Genomic DNA, 27045 nt, shown 5'->3' with positions numbered 1-27045 from the left:
TCTCTTATGAGAAAATGTATGTATTAAATAAGTTTTGTTCAGGCATGAGTTATAGTTCTGTTGGTTATGAGTTCAATGTTAATGAATCAAAATACATATTAAATAAGATGTCTTTAATCAGAAAAGAAGGTTATGTATTGATTGGTTGATAAAAATGTGACCAGGGGCTTTCAGGAATCTAACCCTGTATTTCTCATTGGAGCAATGGCTCAGTATTTGCTAATTCAGTGTTCATGGCGATTTTGTAAAACATAATGACTGCGAATGATGAGAATCAACTGTACATGGCTGTGTCAGCTACAATCAGTATAGTCCCAAACCCTTTGAGCAAAGAACACAAATCCTTTAAAAAATGTATAAACGTGTCTTTTGTAATAATATAATAATATCAACAACAAAATTTTAATATTTCTTATATAAAAACTAAATATCTTACTATACTTTTATCTACTTTATGATGCAAACTAAAGGCCTTGGTGGTTATAAGCAGACCAGAGGATATCTGACTTCTAAGAGAGAGGGGGGGACAAATGATATTTGATAGACCAGGTGTGTTACTTTTAAAAGAAACATATAAAGCAGACATTATGTCCATTTCTTTTCTCCCATTAGAACACGTAATACATCATGAGGAAAGTACAGATTCCAGCATTCTCTGCCAACAGGTCAGACTTCACTTTCCTGAAATCACTACCAGAGACATGAGAAGGAATGAAGGATAAAGATTCTAGGGCAAAGAATCATTTTAGTAATCTAGTGGACAAAGGTAAGTCCTGAAAATGATCTATTTCTGTTTCTTTTTCTCTAGAAATGGAACCTCAATGTGCTGTTCACTGAAACACACACAGTGATAGTGCAATGCAATCCACATCTAAAATGCCTGTAGATGAATTTGCTTTGGAATAAAAATAGGCTAAATCAAGAGAAAAAAATAAACACAAGGTGGTCAGTCATAGAAAATCAGGTACGTTTGTCTTAGATTTTCCCTGGCTCAATTGCCCCCACTAACATAATGGTAAGATTCTTCCTCTACCCTCTTTGGTATATTTGGTAAATGCAATAAAATAATATCCACACACACAAAGGGCCTTTTTGTTTATTGCTGCCATTGTTTCGGTTGCCTGAATCCCTATTCTTACTGACCTTTTTTGTTTCTTATTGGTCAAGATAACTGATAATTTCTATTTAATAGGGAAGCTATCCACCAATAAATCAATCAATCCGTCTCTATCTTCCCCTCTTCCCACGCAATACACATTTAACTACAAGGTCACCATACAATGCCAATGTTTATTAAATTACTTTATTTTCTCTATATACTAGGAAATGGGGATTACATTTTTTAAAGGAGTATGTATATTTCTATTTTGACAATGTGCTGTAGTTTAGTGGCTTTTTTAGGGTATTTAGAATTTTGTATTATTATACAATCTGTGACAATTGTGATTGTAATATGTTTTTTACATACTTAAACACTTGAAATATTGCTTGGATAAATTTTATGAGCATTTTAAATTTTGGTGCATGTTGAAAACTACACTCTAGGAAGGGCATATAAATTTGCACATCCTCCAACAGAGTATGTAGGTATTATTTTCCCAAACCCTCTCCAACTCTGCATTTCAACATTTCTTTTCTATTCTTGTCAAATATTTAGGTCAAAACCCAAAACACTACAATGCAACAAAAGAAAAGAAAAAAAAAGAAAGAAAGAAAAATCACAGAATATAAAATCGTAATTTACTTTTATATTATTTTTACTAGATTGACCATTTTCCTATATCTATTAGCCATTTGTACTTGATTGAATTACCTATTATTACCTCTTTTACCCATTTATCTCTTAAGGTACCTGTTGTCTTCTAATTCATTTGTGAACACTTTTTAAAAATGTATATCAACACCTTGTCTTTTATTTGTGAGTATGTTAGTGAATACTTCTCAATTGCAACTAAAATGAAACATAACTCAAAATAGCTTAAGCAAAACATGGAATATAGTGGTCCATATAACTGACAAGTTTAGAGTGATTCTCAGATATGTCTGTATCTTGGCAACCAGTGATGTGATAGGGACACCGTTTATCCATCTCCTGCCTCTAGTTGGCACCCTGATGCACACTTTCTCCATGCAGTCCCATGAGATTTCATGGTGACAACAGCCTTAAGTTTGCATTTCAACCAGCTTAATTATTCTAGGAGAAAGAACACATTTTTTTCTTTTCCTGATAGCTCCAGCATCATTTTTGGAAATCACTCCCAATTGGCTAGATCTGCCCATTCTTGGAGTTGGGGGGAAGGAGTGATGATGTCTGCATTCCCTAAAAAACTAAGACTGACAATGGGGTAGGAATTTTTTTTTTAAGAAAATCAGGATGCTATTTACAAAAAAAGTAACAAATTCTAAGTTGGCAATAATAACTTATGCTTTCTACATAGTGATATATTTTTTCCCAGATCATAATTTGTCTATGTACATTATTTATATAATTTTTAAAATTATGTATTCAAATCTATTAGTTTTAATTTATAAGTTCTGCCTTTGGTGTCATGATTAGAATATACTTCCCTTCCCTAATATTGTGAGAGATTCTCCTAGAATTTATTTAATTTTTAATCTAAAAGCTTGATTGAAATAGAATTTATTTTTTGTTCGGTATGGACTATTTTTCCCCACATTGATATCCAGTTGTCTCAATATCTTTCATTCAACCATCCACCTTTTCCCACTTATTTGAAAACTTATCTTTATTACATATTAAATTCCCATGAATATTTTAGTAACTTTCTGGGGGCCAGCAAATAATTTTTTTAAAATTTCTTTGCCACAGTATTTTCAATATTCATTTCTTTATTATAATTAAAATAAAATAAATTATAATTACATAAAATAAAATTAACCTTTTTTTGGTATACAGTCTATGAGATTTAGATATGGATACATTCTGATAATCACAACCAAAGACAGGATACAGAAAATCTCGACATCACCCAAAATATCTTCATGCTGCCCTTTCTTTAATTTGCATTTCCCTAGTTACTAATGGCGTTGAGCTTCTTTTCCTGTACTCATTTGCCATCATATATCTGTTTTGGTTAGGAGTCTGTTCAAATATTATATCTTTTTTTTTAAAAAAAAATGATTGTTTCATTATTGTTGCTTTTAATTTTTAAAAATTGTCAAGATATGAGTTCTCTGTCTAATTTGTGGTTGGAAGATATGCTCTCTCAGTCTGTGACTTGTCTGTTGCAGAGCAAAAGTTTTTAATGAAATGTACTTTATCAATCTTTTCATTTATAGATTGTGTTTTTTATGCCATACCTAAGAACACTTTGCCTGACTCAAAGTCGTAAAGATTTTCTGCCATGGCTTTTTTCTCTAAAAAATTAAATATTTACATTTCACATTTAAAATTTACATTTACATTATGATCAAGTTTGAGTTTAAATTCTGCATACAGTGTGAGGTGTAAGTCCAGGTTCATTGTTTTTGTATAGAAAAAAAATGTTTTCTTGTTCCAGCATCATTTTAAAAGAGTTTCTCCATTGAATTGTCTTTACAATCTGATAGAATGCCTTCCTTCATCCTTTATCCATAAAAATGTATTGCCTATTCTTTACTGTTATTTATTCCAAATGTTATTTGGAATTAATTCTCATCTTAATCTTAGAAAATTTAGAGTTGTGACTGGAATTACATAAAAGTACATAGATTAACTGAGAGAATTTATATTCTTACAATAGAATTTTTTATTTTTGTTTTTTTTCTTAAAATTTTTCTTTAATTTATTTATTTATTTTGTTTTTTTGGCTGCACTGCAAGGCATGCAGGATCTTAGCTTCCAGACCAGGGATCAAACCAATGCCCTCTGCAGCGGAAGCTAGGAGTCCTAACCACTGGATTCCCAGGAATTTCACTTGCTGTGATAGAAATTTTATATAGGTTAGTCTTACATCACTCAAAATGTGAGAGTTTTCTTTATGTAGATTCTCAAAATGTTCTTAGTATCAGCAATTTTATATTTGTATTGATATTGTGAATGTAATATATACCTATTAAATTTTCTAAACAATTATTTCTATTGTGTGGAAGGTAGATTTATATATATATATATATTTAAACATCTTTATTGGAGTATAATTGCTTTACAGTGCTGTGTTACTTTCTGCTTTATAACACAGTGAATCAGTTATACATATACATATGTCCCCATATCTCTTCCCTCTTGCGTCTCCCTCCCTCGCACCCTCCCTATCCCAACCCTCTAGGTGGTCACAAAGAACCTAGCTGATCTCCCTGTACTATGCAGCTGCTTCCCACTAGCTATCTATTTTATGTTTGGTAGTGTGTATATGTCCATGCCACTATCTCACTTTGTCCCAGCTTACCCTTCCCCCTCCCCATAGCCTCAGGTCCATTCTGTAGTAGGTCTCTGTCTTTTTTCCCATCTTGCCCCTAGGTTCTTCATGACCTTTTTTTTTTTAGATTCTATATATATGTGTTAGCATACAGTATTTGTTTCCTTCTTTATCCATTCATCTCTTGACGGACATTTCGGTTGCTTCCATGTCCTGGCTATTGTAGATAGAGCTGCAATGAATATTTTGGTACATGACTCTTTTTGAATTATGGTTTCCTCAGGGTATATGTCCAGTAGTGGGACTGCTGGGTCGTATGGTAGTTCTATTTTTAGTTTTTTGAGGAACCTCCATACTGTTCTCCATAGCGGCTGTATCAATTTACATTCGCACCAACAGTGCAAGAGGGTTCCCTTTTCTCCACACCCTCTCCAGCATTTACTGTTTGTAGATTTTTTGATGATGGCCATTGTGATTGGTGAGAGATGATATCTCATTGTAGTTTTGATTTGCATTTCTCTAATGATTAAAGACGTTGAGCATTATTTCATGTGTTTGTTGGCAGTCTGTATATCTTCTTGGGAGAAATGTCTATTTAGATCTTCTGCCTGTTTTGGGATTGGATTGTTTGTTTTTTTGATATTGAGTTACGTGAGCTGCTTGTAAATTTTGTAGATTAATCCTTTGTCAGTTGCTTCATTTGCAAATATTTTCTCCCATTCTGAGGGTTGTCTTTACATCTTATTTATGGTGTCCCTTGCTGTACAAAAGCTTTTAAGTTTCATTAGGTCCCATTTGTTTATTTTTGTTTTTATTTCCATTTCTCTGGGAGGTGAGTCAAAAAGGATCTAGCTGTGATATATGTCATGGAGTGTTCTGCCTATGTTTTCCTCTAAGAGTTTTATAGTGTCGGGCCTTACATTTAGTTCTTTAATCCATTTTGAGTTTATTTTTGTGTATGGTGTTAGGGAGTGTTCTAATTTCATTCTTTTATATGTAGCTGTCCAGTTTTCCCAGCACCACTTATTGAGGATGCTGTCTTTTCTCCACTGCATATTCTTCCCTCCTTTATCAAAGAGAAGGTGACCATATGTGCGTGGGTTTATCACTGCGCTTTCTATCCTGTTCCATGATCTATATTTCTGTTTTTGTGCCAGTACCATACTGTCTTGATACCATAGTTTTGTAGTATAGTCTGAAGTCAGGGAGCCTGATTCCTCCAGCTCCGTTTTTCTTTCTCAAGATAGCTTTGGCTTCGGGTTCTTTTGTGTTTCCATACAAATTGTGAAATTTTTTGTTCTAGTTCTGTGAAAAATGCTAGTGGTAGTTTGATAGGGATTGCATTGAATCTGTAGATTGCATTGGGTAGTATAGACATTTTCACAGTGTTCATTCTTCCAATCCAAGAACATATATCCCTCCATCTCTTTGCATCATCTTTAACTTCTTTCATCAGTGTCTTATAATTTTCTTCATAAAGTTCTTTTGTCTCCTTAGGTAGGTTTATTCCTAGATATATTATTATTTTGGTTGCAATGGTAAATGGGAGTGTTTTCTTAACTTCACTTTCAGATTTTTCATTTTTACTGTATGCAAGAGATTTCTGTGCATTAATTTTGCATCCTGCTACTTTACCAAATTCATTGATTAGCTCTAGTAGTTTTCTGGTAGCATCTTTAGGATCCTCTATGTATAGTATCATGTCATCTGCAAACAGTGGCATCTTTACTTCTTTTTTTCCAATTTGGATTCCTTGTATTTCTTTTTCTTCTCTGATTGCTGTGGCTAAAACTTCAAAACAATGTTGAGTAAAAATGGTGAGAGTGGGCAACCTTGTCTTGTTCCTGATCTTAGTGGAAATGCTTTCAGTTTTTCACCATTGAGGACTATGTTGGCTGTGGGTTTGCCATATGGCCTTTATTATGTTGAGGAAAGTTCACTCTATGCCTACTTTCTGGAGGGTTTTTATCATAAATAGGTGTTGAATTTTGTCCAAAGCATTCCCTGCATTTATTGAGATTATCATATGGTTTTTCTCCTTCAATTTGTTAATATGGTGTACCACATTGATTGATTTGCGTATATTGAAGAATCCTTGCATTCCTGGGATTATCCCCACTTGATCATGGTGTCTGATACTTTTAATGTGCTGTTGGATTCTGTTTGCTAGTGTTTTGTTGAGGATTTTTGCATCTATGTTCATCAGTGATATTGGCCTGTAGTTTACTTTCTTGTGACATCCTTGTCTGGTTTGGTATCAGGGAGATGGTGGCCTTGTAGAATGCGTTTGGGAGTGTTCCTCCCTCTGCTATATTTTGGAAGAGTTTGAGAAGGATAGGTGTTAGCTCTTCTCTAAATGTTTGATAGAATTCGCCTGTGAAGCTATCTAGTCCTAGGCTTTTGTTTGTTGGAAGATTTTTAATCACAGTTTCAATTTCAGTGCTTGTGATTGGTCTGTTTATATTTTCTATTTCTTCCTTGTTCAGTGTAGGAAGGCTGTGCATTTCTAAGAATTTGTCCATTTCTTCCAGATTATCCATTTTATTGGCATAGAGTTGCTTGTAGTAATCTCTCATGATCCTTTGTATTTCGGCAGTGTCAGTTGTTACTTCTGCTTTTTCATTTCTAATTCTATTGATTTGAGCCTTCTTCCTTTCTTTCTTCATGAGTCTGGCTGATGGTTTATCAATTTTGTTTATCTTCTCAAAGAACCAGATTTTAGTGTTATTGATCTTTGCTATCGTTTCCTTCATTTCTTTTTCACTTATTTCTGATCTGATCTTTATGATTTCTTTCCTTCTGTTAATTTTGTTTTTTTTGTGTGTGTGTGTGTGTGTGTGTTTCTTTCTCTAATTGCTTTAGGTGTAAGGTTAGCCTGTTTATTTGAGATGTTTCTTGTTTCTTTAGGTAGGATTTTATTGCTATAAACTTCTCTCTTTGAACGGCTTTTGCTGAATCCCATAGGTTTTGGGTCATCGTGTTTTCATTGTCATTTGTTTCGAGGTATTTTTTAATTTACTCTTTGATTTCTTCAGTGATATCTTGGTTATTAAGTAGTGTATTGTTTAGCCTCTATGTGTTTGTATTTTTTACAGATTTTTTCCTGTAATTGATATCTAGTCTCATAGCATCATAGTCGGAAAAGATACTTGATATGATTTCAATTTTCTTAAATTTACCAAGACTTGATTTGTGACCCAAGATATGATCTTTCCTGGAGAATGTTCCATGAGCACTTGAGAAGAATGTGTATTCTCTTGTTTTTGGATGGAATGTCCTATAAATATCAATTAAGTCCATCTTGTTTAATGTATCATTTAAAGCTTGTGTTTCCTTATTTATTTTCATTTTGGATGATCTGTCCATTGGTGAAAGTGGGGTGTTAAAGTTACCTACTATGATTGTGTTACTGTCGATTTCCCCTTTTATGGCTGTTAGTATTTGCCTTATGTATTGAGGTGCTCCTATGTTGGGTGCATAAATGTTAACAATTTTTCTATCTTCTTCTTGGATTGATCCCTTGATCAATAGTATTTATTTTACAGTCTATTTTGTCTGATATGAGAATTGGTACTCCAGCTTTCTTTTGTTTTCCATTTGCATAGGATATCTTTTTCCATCCCCTCACTTTCAGTCTGTATGTGTCCCTAGGTCTGAAGTCTGTGTCTTGTAGACAGCATATATAGGGGTCTTGTTTTTGCATCCATTCAGCCAGTCTATGTCTTTTGGTTGGAGCATTTAATCCATTTACATTTAAGGTAATTATCAATATGTATGTTCCTATTACCATTTTCTTAATTGTTTTGGGTTTGTTATTGTAAGTCTTTTCCTTCTCTTGTGTTTCCTGCCTGGAGAAGTTCCTTTAGCATTTGTTGTAATGCTGGTTTGGTGGTGCTGAATTCTCTTAGCTTTTGCTTTTCTTTAAAGGTTTTAATTTCTCCGTCAAATCTGAATGAGTTCCTTGCTGGGTAGATTAATCTTGGTTGCAGGTTTTTCTCCTTCATCACTTTAAATATATCCTGCCACTCCCTTCTGGCTTTCAGAGTTTCTGCTGAAAAATCACCTGTTAACCTTATGGGGATTCCCTTCTCTGTTTTTTGTTGCTTTTCCCTTGCTGCCTTTAATATTTCTTCTTTGTGTTTAATTTTTGATATTTTGATTAATATGTGTGTTTGCATGTTTCTCCTTGGATTTATCCTGTATGGGACTCTCTGTGCTTCCTGGACTTGACTAACTATTTCCTTTCCCATATTAGTGAAGTTTTCAAGTATAATCTCTTCAAATATTTTCCCATTCTCTTTCCTTTTCTCTTCTTCTTCTGGGACCCCTATAATTCAAATGTTGGTGCGTTTAATGTTGTCCCAGAGGTCTCTGAGACTGTCCTCAATTCTTTTCATTCTTTTCTCTTTATTCTGCTCTGCTGTAGTTATTTCCACTATTTCAGCTTCCAGGTCACTTATCTGTTCTTGTGCCTCAGTTCTTCTACTATTGATCCCTTCTAGAGAAATTTTAATTTCATTTATTGTGTTCTTCATCACTGTTTGTTTTGCTTTTTAGTTCTTCTATGTCCTTGTTAAATGTTTCTTATATTTTCTCCATTCTATTTCCAAGATTTTGAATCATCTTTACTATCATTATTCTGAATTCTTTTTAGGTAGACTGTCTATTTCCTCATCATTTGTTAGGTCTGGTGGGCTTTTGCCTTGCTCCTTTGTCTGCTGTGTGTTTCTCTGTCTTCTCATTTTGCTTCACTTACTGTGTTTGGGGTCTCCTTTGCGCAGGCAGCAGGTTCGTAGTTCTCATTGTTTTTGGTGTCTGCCCCCAGTGGCTAAGGTTAGTTCAGTGGGTTGTGTAGGCTTCCTGGTTGAGGGGACTAGTGCCTGTGTTCTGGTGCATGAGATCTGGTCTTAAGTAGTGGATCTGGTCTTTCTGGTGGGCAGTTCCATGTCTGGTGGTGTGTTTTGGTGTGTCTGTGACCTTATTATGATTTTAGGCAGCCTCTCTGCTAATGGGTGGGGTTGTGTTCCTGTCTTGCTAGTTGTGTGGCATAGGGTGTCCAACAATGTAGCTTCCTGGTCATGGAGTGGAGCTGGATCTTGGTGTTGAGATGGAGATCTCTGGGAGATTTTCACCATTTGATATTACGTGGAGCTGGGATGTCACTGGTGGACCAGTGTCCAGAACTTGGCTCTCCCACCTCAGAGGCACAGCCCTGATGCCTGGCTGGAGCACCAACAGCCTGTCATCCACATGGCTCAGAATAAAGGGGAGAAAAAAAGAAAGAGAGAAAGAAAAATATAAAATAAAAGTGATTAATGTAAAAATAATTATTAGATTAAAAGTAATTGAAAAGAAAGAAAGAAAGAAAGAAGAGAACAACCAAACCAAAAAGCAAATCCACCAATGATAACAAGCACTGAAAACTATACAAAAAACAAAGAAACAAACAAACAAACAAACAAACAAAACGGACAGACAGAACCCCAGGAAAAATTATAAAAGCAAAGCTATAAAGACAAAATCACACACAGAAGCTGATTCGGGGGCTCTGGCTTACTCAGGCCGGGGGGAGGGAGGGGTACTAATGAGGGGCGAGCCTGCTGCGGCAGAGGCCAACATGACGTTGCACCAACCTGAGGCGCCCTGTGTTCTTCCAGGGTGCACACAGGCTTCTTGGTGGTGGCAGCAGCAGCCTTAGCGTCTCATGCCCCTCTCTGGGGTCTGCGCTGATAGCCGCAGCTCAAGCCCGTCTCTGGATCTCATTTAAGCAGTGCTCTTAATCCCCTCTCCTCGTGCACCAGGAAACAAAGACTTTCTCTTGCCTCTTCGGCAGTTCCAGACTTTTTCCCGTACTCCCTCCAGGCTAGCTGTGGTGCACTAGCCCCTTCAGGCTGTGTTCACGGTGCCACCCCCAGTCCTACCCCTGGGATCCGACCGAAGCCCGAGCCTCAGCTCGCAGCCCCCGCCCACCCCAGCGGGTGAGCAGACAAGCCTCTCGGCCTGGTGACTGCTGGTTGGCACCGATCCTCTGTGCGGGAATCTCCCCGCTTTGCCCTCCACACCCCTGTTGCTGCGCTCTATTCTGTGGCTCCGAAGCTCCCCCATCCACCACCCTCAGTCTTAGTGTGTGGAAACGTTTCCTCCTTCACGGCTCCCTCCCACTGGTGCAGGTCCCGTCCCTATTCTTTTGTCTCTGTTTATTCTTTTTTCTTTTGCCCTACCAAGGTACGTGGGAAGTTTCTTGCCTTTTGGGAGGTCTGAGGTCTTCTGCCAGAGTTCAGTAAGTGTTCTGTAAGAGTTGTTCCACATGTAGATGTATTTCTGATGTATTTGTGGGGAGGAAGGTGATCTCCACGTCTTACTCTTCCACCATCTTGAAGCTAACCTATATTTTTAATCTATCTACTTTTCAGAGATTATTATTTCCAAATAATTTTCTATTTATTTTGTAAGATTTTCCTGATGTTCATTATATGCAAATAAAATTTATTAATCTCTTCTTTCTCAATGCTTACATTTATCCATTTTTATTCTGATTGCAATAACTAGATATTCTAGAATACTGATACTAAGCATCCTTAACTAGTCTTGATTTTAAGTGAGCATGCCAAATTTCATCTTAATGTTTATTGCACTGTTGAATTCAAATAGATAACCTTTATTATTTTAAAGAATAATCTTCTATTCATGACTTAATAAATGTGTGGGTTTTAAATTTTTTTTTAATCAGGAATTGACATTGTATATTATAGGAAGCCTTCTGCATACAGATATAAAGTGATGCTTTCAGTAGTACTCTACGGTTGTATTTTGCGTTATACATATTTGGTGTTGTTTTGGGACGTTACTATAATTCAAAGCAGTCTTTCTAGGAGAAAATACTTTGAATTCCAAACAACTAATTGATAATTAATTAAAGAATGCCTACATGTACTTTTAAAGTATAAATACTTCAAAGAATTTTGACCTGCTTTATCTCTCTTCATGCATCTGGTATAATTATTTGTCATATTTCTCTGATATTATGACAAACATAATACTAGAATTGAGACTATGTCATGTACGCAGCTCTGCTTATATAACCACTAGCAGCTCTAAGATCTTTTTAATATTTTCTTTTACTCCCACATCTTTACCCAAGGAACCTAGTCTATTGACTTCCTGGACTCTATTCTTTTCAGCTAAAACCCATTACGATTTGAAAACTTCATCTTAGACAGTAAATCAGGTATCTGCCCTTTTTATTTCTCCCAGTATCTCCTCTTTTCTCCCCTAATAATACTGTTCATGTATAATGGTTTAACTACTAAAATCTATTGCCTCTCCTTCATCTTGTTCTTTTCCTTTTTTCCTCAAAATACATAAAGGTAAGGATCTAAGATCAATACTACGTTAGCTTAACCTGAACAAATTGAGTCTTGGAAAGCTAATCTCAGACTGGATTTCTACCAGTCAGACAGCTTGCCAATAGTTGTTCAATGCTACCCTGAATCTAACTGAGTGGATATCAAACCTCAACCAAGAAAAGCCTGGAAGAGATTCTGAAACTGCATGTCTTAAGCATTTCAACAGACATTGTGCCCACAATATATCATTGTGGCCAGTTTGGCAAATATAAATAGCTAATATTTATTCAACATTTATATTATGGGATCATTCTAACCATTTATATATATTTATTCATACTATTTCCATAACAGGACCTCAAGGCAGGTACTATTAAAAATTCTTACCTTACAGCTGAGATACTGGGGTACTGAGAGGTTCACATAACCAATAAATGTTACAGGAAATTTAGAACCCAGACTAGTTCATTCTAGAAACTCTGAGTATAACCATTAGATTAGTGGTCATCTGGTGATTTTAAAGATCTTGAATTTGGTCCTGTGAAGTTGGAGTCCTAGTGATGTCTAGAGTTAAATTGTATGAAATTGGAGTTGCCGGTAAACTCTATAAAGTCATATACAGGACAACTGGAGAATCCTCACAGGTTCTTAGAACTGCCAAAACTTGCAGCCCCATTTCCAGATTATATCTCAGCCTTAACCATTGAGAATGCTACATCTGAAAGGTAACATGAATTACCCAATCAAAAAAAAAAAAAAAGGGAGAGAGAGAGAGAAAGATATTTCCCAAAACAACACTGAGGAAAACAGCATTGTGTAGTTGGGGATGAAAGTGGATGCCTAAATTACTCAGGGCTCTTAATATTCTTTCTCAAACCAAGATACTCGGAAGATGATCAGCCATGTGTTTGACTCTCAAGCTGAGGGACAGGCTTTGAAACAATAGCCCATTTATCAAAATCACACTCAACAATCAAAGATGTGGTGCCTTCATAGGACATCAGGTGAAACAAAATGATGTTGATATTTCTGAGTGTCTACTATATGCACACACTCTCCCAGGGACTTCAGTAATTTTTAAAAATATTTTCCTCACAATATAGTTGGTGAATTTGATTTTGGTAAATTGGCTGCTACTGTTTCAAAGCATTCTCTGATTTAACTGGGGGAATTTTTGAATTCTTTTCTCAGGTTCAGAGTAAAATCCACATTCAAATCCATTAACATGGAGGTATCAAAACCTTCATTTTAAGGATGAGGAACGCAAGACTCCTCAGGTTTCATAGTTACTGAGTGGCAGAACCAAGCTGTAAGCCTGTTTCTTTTGATTCAAAGCAAAACAAAAATAAACCTGAGATTCCCTGTTATCCAAGCCAGCATGGTGACATTTGAACCCGGCTTTCATCTGTATCCAACATGGTCTCTTCTCCAAGCTCAGTTCTCTCAACTGATGTTCATATGAAATAATTTTAGGACTTTGTCACAAGCCTGGCTATCTCCTTCAAAAAATTTGTTAAGACTGTTTAGAGACAGACACCAATAACTGACCACTCTTGTCTGACCAGCAGAGAATTATACCTCACACCTTAGCCTCCCTTTCCACAAATTGGTATATGGCATTTACTTATCTATTTTACAGAGTTGATGTGAATTTCAATGAAATCACATGGCAAACCATTTGAAATTATACATTGCTATACTTTTGTACTATTATTAATATTATTAGAATGGGAATATTTGAAGCTCAATATTTTTCAAAAATTATCTATAGTCATAAGACTTTCTCTTAAAAGACATAATATGCTTTCCATTGATATACATTTTACATACTTCAAAAGATCTCTAAGTATTTTCTAAGTATTAGCTTAATGTTTCATATGGTGCACAGACTGAATGTATTTTGTACTATCTCTAATTTGCAAATCGAACAAGACATGAAGTAGGAACCATTTGGTAAATTAATGAAACATTTAACAATTATACAAATTCTGTGACTCCACATCAGTACATTAAGGCTTTTGATTCACTTAATCTTTAATTCATGTGTAGTTCATTGATGCAAATGTTCTGGCTATAACATTTCTATTGAATCAAACATATGCTCCATTAAAGACTCCATGTGACCTTAGGGCCTCATCTGACTTAACTCAAATGATATTAATGATGGAACACATTCTCATTTACTATAAATTTTTAGAGGCCTTTCATACCATTGCTTAGGAAAATGATTGCTACTGGTGGCAACTTTTAGTACAAAGAAAAGTTGTGTGGTATTTATTTGTCTATCAAATTTACCTGATTAGCATGGAGACAATTTCTGTGACTTATTTTATTTTTAAACTATAAAATGCATAATAAATATATAGACAAAGAATAATATAAATTAAAAATAGCAAGAAAATAAGTCATTATTACTAAAAGTTCACGTTGATCTATATATTTCCAGACATTTTTATGTATGTATATATTTTATGTAATTATGTTTTACAGTATGCTCTCTTACTTAATATATTGTAAACATTTCCAAAATCAATAAATACATTTCTTCAAAATAATCTTACTAATCTCTAGTATTTCAGAATATACATGAAACACAATTTTCTCAATCACTGTTTATAGAAAGACCTTTCTATTACTTTTAATTTTATTTGTTAAGTGATGCAACAATAACTGTATTTGTGCTTAAAATTTATCCTAATATTTCACAGTTTCCTGGGGATAGATGACTAAAAATGGAATAGCAGTCTTTAAGGTTTAGATATATATTGCCAAAGTGATTCATAGAATGGTTTTATGGAGTCTATGAATTGACTTTCCACAATCTCCTTGTTTCAAGACAACCCTGGCTGTAGTCATTTTTAAGTTAAATCTTTCTCAGTTTACTAAATGATAAATGGTATCTTCTTGAAAATTGCACGTCTTTCCAAGTCAGTACATTTTTTAATGTGTTTATTGACTATTTTCATGTATTTTCCTGCACAGTTCTTATTCATGTTCATATTTTTATTCTAAGTGAAATTTTCTTCTTTTGGTCTTATATTAAGTGTTTTTTTAAAATAATTTAAGAGTAATTATCTTCTCTGTGTTTCAATTTTTTAATCTATTTTTAAATTTATAATTTTTCCATATGAAAATTTAATATGTTTTGAATGTAAGGGAGAAAAAATTTTTACCTCTTCTCTCTTAGAGTTTTTCGGCTGGGCCTGAGAAGTAAACATTAGACAAATTAATAGGAGCAAAGCATACAAATTTATATAAGTTTTACATGACACAGGAAATGAGGCCCTAAGAAGTGGCAAAATCTACATACTTTTTTAGTAGGTTGAACAAAGAGAGGCAATTATAGAAAAGGAACTAAAATGTATAGGGAGGCTAAAGAAAGGTAAGAATTATTTTCACAAGGTCTGTACAGAATTCTCTCGGCTTTGACTTCCCATTGAAGAATGATTCTTTTCTCCTGGTACAGGAAGGGCATCTTTCACATGGGAATTTTTATCTCCTGTTTTAGAAGGAAAGGGGAGATTAAAATGCCCTGCTTGCATTTGCTGTTTTTTATTTGTTTGTTTGTTTGTTTTTTTAAGTGCCCTTAGCTCAAAATAATCCTTATGTCAAAGTGGCATATTTTGGAGTGTCATCTTCTACAACCTTAAGAAATAAAGTTTTTCTTTCTTTTTCTACATGGAAATATATTTTAAATGTACACAATCAAATTGATGTTTGTTTGTTATTTCTGCCTTTGTTGTAACTTTTTAACATCTTTTCTCACTATAAAATTATATACATATATTTGTTTTGATTTATGTTTCTCAAAATCAAAATAACTCTCTGGTCATTTTTATCCAAAATATTTTTTTTTACAAGTTCAATCTTTTTAACAAGTTCAATCTCTTAGGAATTTGTTTTGATTTATGTTTCTCAAAATCAAAATAACTCTCTGGTCATTTTTATCCAAAATATTTATGCAGTAACTCATCCTTTTCTCCTGATTTGAACTATAACACTTATCATATTTTTGTGTTTATCTAGATCTATTTCTGAGGTTTGTCTCTTGACCCATTTATATTGTCTGTTACATCAATACCACATCATTTTAAGTAAGTAACATATTTTAATATCTAGTAGAATAATTTTTTTGTCACTGTACTTTTGTAAAATAAAATCATTTTGTCAAGTTCTAAAGAAAATTCTACTTGCATTTCATAGTGATTGTATTAAATTTATATATTAATCCTGAGAGAATGGGCATCAATATAATATTGAGTCTTCCAAACAAGGATATGGAATTTAATCTTCATTTATTCATTAACCTTTCATGGCTCTCAGTAAAGTGTTTAAAGTCCTAACCACAAGTAAGTTTCTTAGTTTTGATTAATGTACCATGGTTATATAAAATGTTAACATTAAAGGAAGCTGGATGAAGGACATATACTGTAATTCCATACTATATTTGCAAATTTTCTGTAACTCTAAAATAATTCCAAAATAAAAGTGTATTAAAACCATTGGATTTTGGCTGTTTCTGTTTATATCCATTTAATGAATGTTTCAGACATACATTTCACTAGGCCACAGGTGAATTTCATGATGATGGAAGCTAATGAACCACCCTCCAACCACATAATTACTCACTGTTTCCAGAAACTTGAATGTCAACCAGAAAAGCCTCAGTAGGAAGCAGATAATCACTTAGCCAAAGAGGTTTCTTGGAATTCTTTCTTTCCTTCTTTCTTGTCCTCCTCCCCTCTCAGAAACTTATCCAGATCTGTGCACATTCAGGATGTGGAAAGGGTGGGGAGAGTTCTGTCTCGCCAATGCACAGTGGTCATTGTGCAAACACCACGCCCAGGTGCAATTAAAAGACATGGAGGCACAGGCCTTAGTCAAGTCTACTCAGTAAATAATTCTCAGAAGCCACCATCACAAGCTAGCAGGCCCAGAGGCACTAAATTGGATCAACAGGCTCCATTAGGAACTGCACACTGTCCTTGATCACCCCTTGTCCAGACCATGATACTGTAATATAGTTGTAAAAGGGACAGGCATTATACACTAATTCTGACACTGAGTATCTATATTTTGTGTGTAAGTTACTCAACATCTCTATGCCTCAGTTACTTCATCAGTGAAACTGGGTTGCTTTTTCACATCTCTGTGCCTTTGTCCCATATGCATTTGTACCTTAATTTTGCCAAACTGTATACTGATTTATTCAAATATATGATAAGAGGTGATAATGACACAGCCATTTTTCCAGATGCTGGAGATACATTAGTTTCTCTTACGCTCACTAGACTGAGTTACTTGGTGGCAGGATGCAATTTTAACTTATTTTGCTATTATCAGCTCCCAGCACCAACTAGCTCTACTAAGCGTTTAGCAAATATTTAACAAAATAATTCCCTTGGCAACAAGTATAGTCTCATATATTCTAAAGCTGCTGAGGTTTCCCCACAAAGTGAGAGGTAGTCTACCCTTTTCCACTATCCAAGAAATCCTGGGGTTTCAGGAAAATTCCATTTGTTGTTTGGGAGAATATTAAGGACAAGGATTTGAGGGGAGAAGGAAAGCTATCTTCATCAGGTGCTGCTTTTATTACCTTTCCAACACTCTCTGCCATAAAGTAGAGAAACACACACATCTAGTTAAGTTGTCACATCAGGAAAGTCTGATATTCTCTAAAGAATATGCATGAACCACGGGGATGTAACTAGGAAATGAGAATATTTGCCTGTTGTGAGCTTCATACAAAATCACAGAGGCTAAGATCATGTTTGCCTAACCCATCAGGAAATTCAGATGAAAGCGACAGTGCTACCACATCTGAGTGAAATACAGGACATCCTCTGGGTTTGAGGACTCAGGATTCCCAGTTTTCAGTATTTATTATCAACATGACATGTGCTCAGTTAATTGATGATCCTCTGGGTTGCTTTAGCCCTATTAGCTGTATTCTCCTGGCTGCTATAGTTATATAAATGGCCCTGGGAACACAGCTTTTTGTTAAAGGAGAGGTTCGCAGATTAAAGAAGGGTGCTAAAGACAAACCAGCCCCTAATATGGACTTCCTCTCTGATGTAATCAGGAGAACTAAAAGATCTGGAAGGAAACAAAAGAAGACGTGTGGGGTGCCTGGGTTAAAACCCACAACTTTATGTTTGCCCAATTCTAGAAATATTTATAAATTTTATCTGTCAAGATAAAATCTTTATGAGCATACATTATACATCAGAAAATAAGTTAATATGAGATTTGACTTGGAATTATGTGAACACAAAAATAAAAATATTATTACAGTATACCTTTCAAAACTCTTCACATTAGTATTATTATTAAGAGCTAATGCTGGAAACACAGCAAACAAATGAAAAAAAAAATCTAGAGTGTTGACAGCTGCCCAAAGAAATCTCTGATCTTCAGATTCCCCTATGTCAGAAAACAAATATTATGTTTAAGGGCACAAAATTCATATTCACAAAATATATTGAGGTAACATTGTTTCAAATGTTTAGATCCCATCATATAAAGCATGTGGTTACCAATTGTTCTGAAAATTAAATACCGCAATAACTAGTACAAGTTAGAAACCAGCAACAATATGGGAATATGTAATTAACCATTAAAAAGTTTAAGGTACATTATTTTAGGTCTAAGGACCAGGTTCTAGCCAAACATTCTTGGTCAATAAAGAAATGTAGGCCATGGTGATATTGTCTTTCAGAGGAGTCATTTGGACAAATGGAAAAGGCAATCAAAGATTTGTGAGCCATGCTTAACCTATTTATTATCGAACAGGGTGTTTTCTGATAGTGTGTGTGCATGTGTATGTGTATATGCATTTGGTTGGTGCATTTGGTTATCAAGGTATTATCTAAAGTATCCAAACAGTGGTTTTTGTTTGAAAACAAATTAAGCAAATGCTACTAATAATTTAATAAGCATTGCTTCTTTATATAACCTCCAGTTATGTTGTGCACTCGTGTAATCTTTTCTTTTTTTTTTTCTGTGTAATCTTTTCTTAAGAGAAAATCTAAAGAATTATAAACAAAGTGTTATAATTAAAATAGATTTTAAAGAATATGCAGTAATTTCACTAAAGTAAACTTGTCAGACCCAAGTCATAACCTGAATCTTATCCAATTGCTTAGGAGATTTCCTAGAAAATTATCTTAAAATAGTTTAAAATTTTTACATCAAAGTATATAAATTACAGTTTATTAAATCAGATTTTTAAAGACTGTACTTTATTTCCAACATACAGTCCTATTACACAGGAGTCAAGGAAAGAACAGGTTAATTTTCAGTTAAAATATTTACTGAAGAAATTTCTGAGTCATTTGTTCCTTTTCCTCTCCCTTCTTTTTGTTTTGCAATATTTCCGTGTTGACCATAAAGTGGATTTTAAGATGATAAGTGCATTTAGTGAGGAGGCATGTTCCTTAGTTTTGAAGTTTTTGATAAGTAGAAGCTCATATAAATCTTTTTATTTATTGACAAATTAATTTACCTTTTAATTTTAACCACATACCAGATCATTTTGTGCTGTGATTTTATGGTTTATATAAGAAAAATTTCTCCTTGTAATCTTAGAAATAACTGATGTTTACAATATTAAGACATAAAAGGTCTCCTAAACGTATAAACGTTTATGTTAGAAGGTATGTTTAGCTTTACCTGAAATCGTTTTACCTGAAAAAGATTCAAACATGTTTTCTCAATGCTGAGTAAACACAAAGCCTGTCTAGTGTGTAGCTAGCAAGATTTTTGTACTGTGGCTTTTACTTGCAATCCACAGTATTTGTTTTTCAGTAACCCTCCATCCATCCATGCCACATGTGGAACATGCGTCAAAAACTCCTTAAAGCATTTCTTCTGACCATCTTCCTTCAGTAGAGTAACCTCAATTCCAATCTATATTTGAAGACCCTCCTATTTTAAGTATGGCTTAAAAGAAATAGTGACAAGACCTATAAAGCCCTAGAAGCTGGATTTGAGAATCATCAGTTGGCATGAATGGGCTCAAATTCACTATGAGCTAAAAGGTAATGATCACTCTAAGAAGCAAAAGAGGAAACAAATCCAAGGTAAATTGTGGAAACTCAATTTTCCTAATTGGGTCTTTCAGATCCCTCGGGCATTTAATTGTGGACACATCACATGAAGAAAATATTTCTCCTATTCTAATTTACAGGGGATATTAGGCAATTCATTACACTGCAGAACATTTACTATAACACTTTCGAAACACAGTGTAACTCCTCACCCCCTACTAAATCATCAGTGCATTGGTTTGTTGCACTATGTGTAGGAGCTGGGCCACAGAGATGCCTCTTTCATTTGGGAGCAGTAGCCTCATATACATGCTGAAGACTCTAATATGCCAGGGTCAGTAATCTGTGGTCCCTGTTCTATGGCAGGATGTTCTCTGGGCCATCAATAACTCTACAAATTCACATCCTTTAATTACCAATCCAATCCTGAACAATTCATTTTACTTCTATTAGGGTTATAGTCTTTGGTCAATAGAAAATCTTATTTATAATTCTCCTTGCCACTAAATCATCTTATTATTAGTAGACTCTAAGCTATTATATAATCATTGGCCTAATAGCAGCATGTGGATATCTGACCTACTACAAAATGAAACTACTATTTCTTTCTATCTAGCCTTAATAGGTAGCAGTCATTATTGTAATTTTTGAAATCATAGGTAAATATACTCTTGTCTTTGAAATTCGTATTACCTGTCTAGAGGACAGTTTTTCACCTTTAAAGATTCAATTTCTTTCCCTCCTGATCTCCACCCTGGTCTGCCCTCATTATAACTGATGACTCTCTCCTCCTTGCCACATCTGGGCCTTCTATGGAGCAATATTAGGGAACTTTTAACACAAATTACAATTATTGGTTTATCTGTTTATTTCCACTAGATAATGAAACACACTGAATGCAGTATGTTCAGTCCTGGAACATAGTAAGCATCAAATAAATGTCTATAGAATGAATTGATTAATGAACCATATTTATTTGGTTATTAGGCATGATTCACGAGGAAATAATAAAATATAAAATACATAATTTAAAACAAATCTTTCCAATTCTAGAATCATTGTAGAAGTTAATTCAAAGTTGGAAATTTTCTACTTACAAAAATCAGAAAATAAGAATATCTTTAAGAATTATGGTAACAGTTAAAGAAACTGAAATGAAAGTGTTCATTATTTTCATTTTTACTGTTTTAGTTTGTAGCATTAGTATTTGAATATACTCTGAACTGTGGCTTTTTTGTCCTCATTTTCAGTTAGCTGTGTTAGATTTTAAGCTGAGAGTTAATAACAACAACCAAAGACAAAACTTGAAATTGAGAAGGATTAAATTAAAGGTACCATAATAAATGTTTTCTTTGAAACTTATGAGAACTTTTTGTGATAGCATTAAAAAAAAGCCTATGATAAGGTAATTTATTTCATAAAGGTGTACTTTGGTTTGGCACTCACAATGCTTTAAAAGGAAAAAGAATATAATACATGATCACATTTTGCACTGGAGCTTAATTTATGTGGGAATCAAAGGAAAGATTCCCAAGAAACATTTAGTTCCTTTGTACAAATACCAAGTTACCTAAATACTGGCATACAGGACAGAAATAACTGTGTATTTACCCTGTAATTATATGATACTTAACCTTACAATTAAAGGAACAACAGTTGCCACGTACACAAAGTGCACTTACAGGAAGTAAGAGCACTATAAAATAAAGCAATTACTGAAATAAACTATATAATTAAAAATCTCTTAAGGCAGCAACAAGGCTTGCCCAGCTAATTCTGAAAGTACAAGTACAGTTACTCCAGATGCATTATCCTGTAGTTTACAAAGAATAGAAAATGTATCTTTTTCAGAAGCATGTTCTCTGGAAAAGAACACAAACAAGCTAAAACCTTTTAATTTGTTCCCAGAGCTGGTACACCCACCCTGTTTGGGAAGAGATTGAAGTTAGAAGAGCATTCTGAACACTAATGTCCAAATGCATTTTTGATAATAAGTGATGATTCAAAGCAGACCTATCCATTGGCACTGAGAGAAACAATGTCTCTTTTTAAAGGCCCATCCCAGTAAGTACTATGTCACTTTTCAGAGGAAACCCAAAAGTAGTTGGAGAGATATATCTCTTTCTGAGAGGCACATATGTTTGACCCTGTCTATCCTTTTTCCCAAATATGTATACAAGAATTGAGTAAGAACCAGAGAAGAACTTGTATGTGGCTCTCACCAACTTTCACTACAGTTTCTCCAGAAATATGTTATATTTCTACCCTTACTTTTGTTTACATTTTTAAAACTACTTTTTTAAAAATATATTTTTTCTTGAAGTATATTTTACATGAATTGAAACAGAGGTTTTTTGTTTGTTTGTTTGTTTGTCTATACTGCATGGCATATGGGATTTTAGTTCACCCACCAGGGATCTAACCCATGCCTCCTGCAGTGGAAACACAGTCTTAACCACTGGACATCCAGGGAATTTTCTTTTACGACTACTTTTAATTGCACCCTCTTTCGTGGGGAATAAGACCTTATAAAGCCTTACTGATTAACCTCATATCACAAATAATGCACAGGGAGTATCAAGAATGACTCCGGATTTCTGACTTATGCAACTGAGTGGATGGAAGGGCCATTCACTGAGACAGAAACTACTGGTTAGTGTGGAATATGGTGAGCTTAATTTTGAATTTTGGATTTGTTGGATTGAAGTTATTTTAGAACTCACAGAAGATATTTTAATGTATACACATGGGGAATTCCCTGTCGGTTCAGTGGTTGGGACTCCATGTTTTCACTGCCAAGGGCCCGGTTTGGATCCCTGGTCAGGGAACTAAGATCCCATAAGCCTCACGGTGAGGCCAGAAAAAAAAAACAACAACTCCAAAGAGAGATCAAGGATACAGAGGGTAATTGAAGTCATGAGTATGGGTAACCTTTTTCTAAAGAGAGAGAGCATTGTGATAAAAGGACAGGTGTAAGACTGAAGTTGTGCAACACTAACAATGAAAGAAGGGATGAGATCGCAATAGAGGCTAAACAAGAAATGATCAGTATGGCAGGAAGAAACACACAGGAGAGTACAGGGCCAAAATGCTAAGAAAAGACAGTCTTTCCAATAAGCCAGAGGGAGTCAACAATGTCAAATGCTCCTGAGGCACAAAGGGATATGAGAACTGAAAACTACCCTTTGGGTTTAGTATCATTGATGACCGAAAGGGGGGTCACCAATGATGGCGGAGCTTTACAGTATTTATGTGAATCTGAGGCAGGTGCCCAATGTAGAAGGAGGACTCATCCAGGTGTACGTCCCATTTTCCACTTCTGACCCGTATAACTGGAAAAGTCATAGGAAGGAGTTGGGGGAAGATCCAGAGGGGTTCCTGAATTGGATTAGCGGAATCATTTAGACTTATGACCCCACCTGGGCTGAAATCCAGAGCCTCCTCAATGTACTCCTAACAGGGGAAGAAAAGGCTTTGACCTTTTCAAAAGTTGGAGAGGAAGCAGGCAGTGAGAAGAGAAAGGATGCAGGTCATGCTATTTTCAGACCAGGGAATCAAGTGGTCCCAGACAACGAACCCAACTGGGACAACCAAAACAATAGAGAAGAGGATGGAAGGCGGAGGCTGGTCCATTATAAAAATACGATCTTAGGGGCTTCCCTGGTGGCGCAGTAGTTGGGAGTCCGCCTGCCGAGGCAGGAGACACGGGTTTGAGCCCCGGTCTGGGAAGATCCCACATGCTGCAGAGCGGCTGGGCCCGTTAGCCATGGCCGCTGAGCCTGCGTGTCCGGAGCCTGTGCTCCACAACGGGAGAGGCCGCAACAGTGGGAGGCCCGTGTACCGCAAAAAAAAAAAAAAAAAAGATCCTAAAGGGAATCCAGGTAGCAGGAAAGAAACATGACAATTGGAATAAAATAAAGGAAATCAATCAGGAGCCAACAGAAAACACTTCAGCATTCCTAGAGCACCTCAGGGAATGCCTCCCAATGTCTGCTACCACTGACCTCGAGTCATTGGAAGCGAATACAATCCTGAGGTCATATTTCATTTCCCAAAGTGCCTCTGACATTAGTCATAAACTTCAGAAACTGGAACTAGAACCAGATATCCCTAACCTCGCGTCTGGTCGAGGTTGCCTACTGGGTGTTTAATCACCAAGATGAAGAGGACGAGAAATCAGAGGATAAAAAGGCCCACAGGGGGCTACCCTGGTGGCGCAGTGGTTGAGAGTCCGCCTGCCGATGCAGGGGACACGGGTTCGTGCCCCGGTCCGGGAGGATCCCACATTGCCGCAGAGCAGCTGGGCCCGTGAGCCATGGCCGCTGAGCCTGCACGTCTGGAGCCTGTGCTCCGCAACGGGAGAGGCCACAACAGTGAAAGGCCCGCGTACCGCAAAAAAAAAATAAAAGGCCCAGAGGCAAGCCCACCTTCTGGCTGTTGTCCTCCAATATCAACCAGTCCACACGGGAATCTGGACTAACTGTCCACCGAGACTCTCAACTCCGGTGCGCGAGCCCCTGCCCCCGCAAAGGGTTAGCAAGCCAAGGAAACTAGGACCCAATCAGTGTACCATATGTAAACAAGAGGGACACTGGAAGAGAGAATGCCCTAGCCACCCCTGAAGAGGGACAGAAATGACAGATCCTGGGCACTACCCTCGAAGGCTGATGGTCCAAATAGATGAAGAATAAGGGGGCCGGGGGGCTCCTAAGCTGGCACTCCAGTTGGCCTCTGAGGAGCCCTGGCTGACATGGGACATAGGGGGAAAACCTGTTGAATTCTTAGTCAACACTGCTGCCACTTACTAGGCTCTGAACAGGCAAACTTGGTCATAAGAGTTGTAAAATTATGGGGGTATCAGGGAAGGCCTAAGAATGGGCATTTATGGAGCCCTTAGAATGCAAATTGGACAAACAAACACATGCTCACATATTCCTTCCTGTACGTTCCAAAATACACTTTACCCCTGCTAGGAAGAGATATCTTGCATAAATTGGGGGCTACTATCTGTCTAACGGGAGACAAACTGGAGATTGGTGTCCCCTTAGGCAAAGAGCACAAGATTATAATGTTCATGGAGGAGGAGGAACCTCCCTGTATAGAGCAAGTCGACTTCCCAGGAGTAAAGGCAAGGTCTGGGCTTGGTGGGACAAGCTGTAGAAGCTAGTCCTGTGACAGTCCATCTAAAACTTGGACATACATGACCCAATAGGAAACAGCACCCTCTCTGTTGGGAGGCCTTGTTGGGCATTGCCCCTGTTATACAAGATTTTATTAGAACATGCCAATCAGCCTGTAATGCCCCCATTCTCCACATAAAGAAACCCAATGGGAAATACCGGAATGTACAGGACCTCAGGGCAGTCAATGAAGCCACTGAGGATATATGCCCAGTAGTCCCTAATCCAACACCCTGATGGCCACTGTACAATCCACCAGGGCTTGGTATTCTTATTAGATTAAAAAAAATGCCACCTTCTGTATTCCATTAGCCCCAGTGTCACAAGAAATTTTTGCTTTTGAGTGGCAGGACCCAAACACATAACAAAAACAATACTGCTGGACAGTCCTGTCCCAAGGAGTTAAAAATTTCTCACTATCTTTGGGAAAATCTCAGCTAAAGGTCAAAATTTGGAAGAGGGAACCTTCTGACAAAAATACTGTAACCACCCTGGGGCTTCCCTGGTGGCACAGTGGTTAAGAATCCACCTTCCAAGGCAGGGGACACCAGTTCGAGCCCTGTCTGGGAAGATCCCACATGCGCGGAGCAACTAAGCCCGTGCGCCACAACTACTGAGCCTGCACTCTAGAGCCCTCGAGCCACAACTACTGAAGCCTGTACGCCTAGAGCCTGTGCTCCTCAACAAGAGAAACCACTGCAATGAGAAGCCCATGCACCGCCATGAAGAGTAGCTCCCGCTCACCGCAACTAGAGAAAGCCCGTGCACAGCAACAAAGACCCAAAGCAGTCACAAATAAAATAAATAAATTTAAAAAAATACTCTAACCACCCTGAACCACCTAGTTGATAAAGAATATAAGGTTTCCAAGAAAAAGTCTCAAATATCACAATCTAGGGTGACCTACCTAGACTTTATTCTCACAGAAGGTCAGAGAAGACTGCCCCAGGAAAGAAAAGAAGCCATTTACAGCCTTACCCCTCCTAAAACTAGAAGACAGCTTAGGGGGTTTCCTGGGGATGGGCAGGTTTTTCTGCATCTGGATCCATAACTATGGTCTCATAGTTAGGCCTTTACATGAAAAGTTGAAAGGAAAGGCTGATGATCCTTTTGAATGGAATTCAGAACGTGAAGGGGCCTGTCAAGAAGTGGAAAAGTGGGCTTCCCTGGTGGCTCAGTGGTTGAGAGTCCGCCTTCCGATTCAGGGTATGCGGGTTCGTGCCCCGGTCCGGGAGGATCCCACATGCCACGGAGCGGCTGGGCCCGTGAGCCATGGCCGCTGAGACTGCACGTCCGGAGCCTGTGCTCTGCAACGGGAGAGGCCACAACAGTGAGAGGCCCGTGTACCACAAAAAATAAAAAGAAGTGAAAAAGCAATTACCTCAGGCCCCTTCCCTGGCCCTCCCAGACTGAGCTAAACCCTTTGACTTTTATATTCATGAGAGAAGGAGAATCACCCTTGGGGTATTAGCTCAAAAACTGGGACCCCTTTACTTGGGTGGTTACTTATTTCTCTAAACAGTTAGATCAACCTGCTAAGGGTTGGCCTCCTTGCCAACAGGTAGTAGCAGCTACTATAACCCTGCTAAACAAGGCTGAAAGGTTAATTTTTGGTCAGCCAATCACCATGTGAACTCCGGTTCAGGCTTTGATAAGTTCTAAGGAAACAGAATGGCTACACTCTGGAAGCTCAATTCAAGTTCAGGCTGTGCTTTTAGACAACCCAGTGGTTACCATAAAAACCTGTCACAAGTTAAATCCTGCCACCATGCTACCCACAGAAACAGGGCCCCTGGAGCATGACTGTATAGAAACCAGAGACACAATCTATTCCAGGCTCCCTGACCTAGGAAGTGAGCCTCTCCCAAATACTGAAGAAGAATGGTTTACAGATGGGAGTAGTTCTATGAGAGAGAGGAAAAGGCTGGGGGCATATACTGACTTCCCAGACCCAAGTCATAGCGGGACAAAACCTACTCTCAGAAACTTCAGCCCAAAAGGACTAATGGATAGCCCTCATCTGAGCCTTAGAGCTTGGTTGAGACAGGGAAGATCTTAAGTTTTTATACAGACTCCCAGTATGCGTTTGCCATCCTACACACACAGGGCTATT

This window comes from Leucopleurus acutus (genome assembly GCF_964270905.1).
Source record: "Leucopleurus acutus genome assembly, chromosome: 17".
Lineage (NCBI taxonomy): Eukaryota > Metazoa > Chordata > Mammalia > Artiodactyla > Delphinidae > Leucopleurus > Leucopleurus acutus.
The sequence above is the reverse complement of the archived record's forward strand: the minus strand, read 5'-3'. Positions refer to the sequence as shown.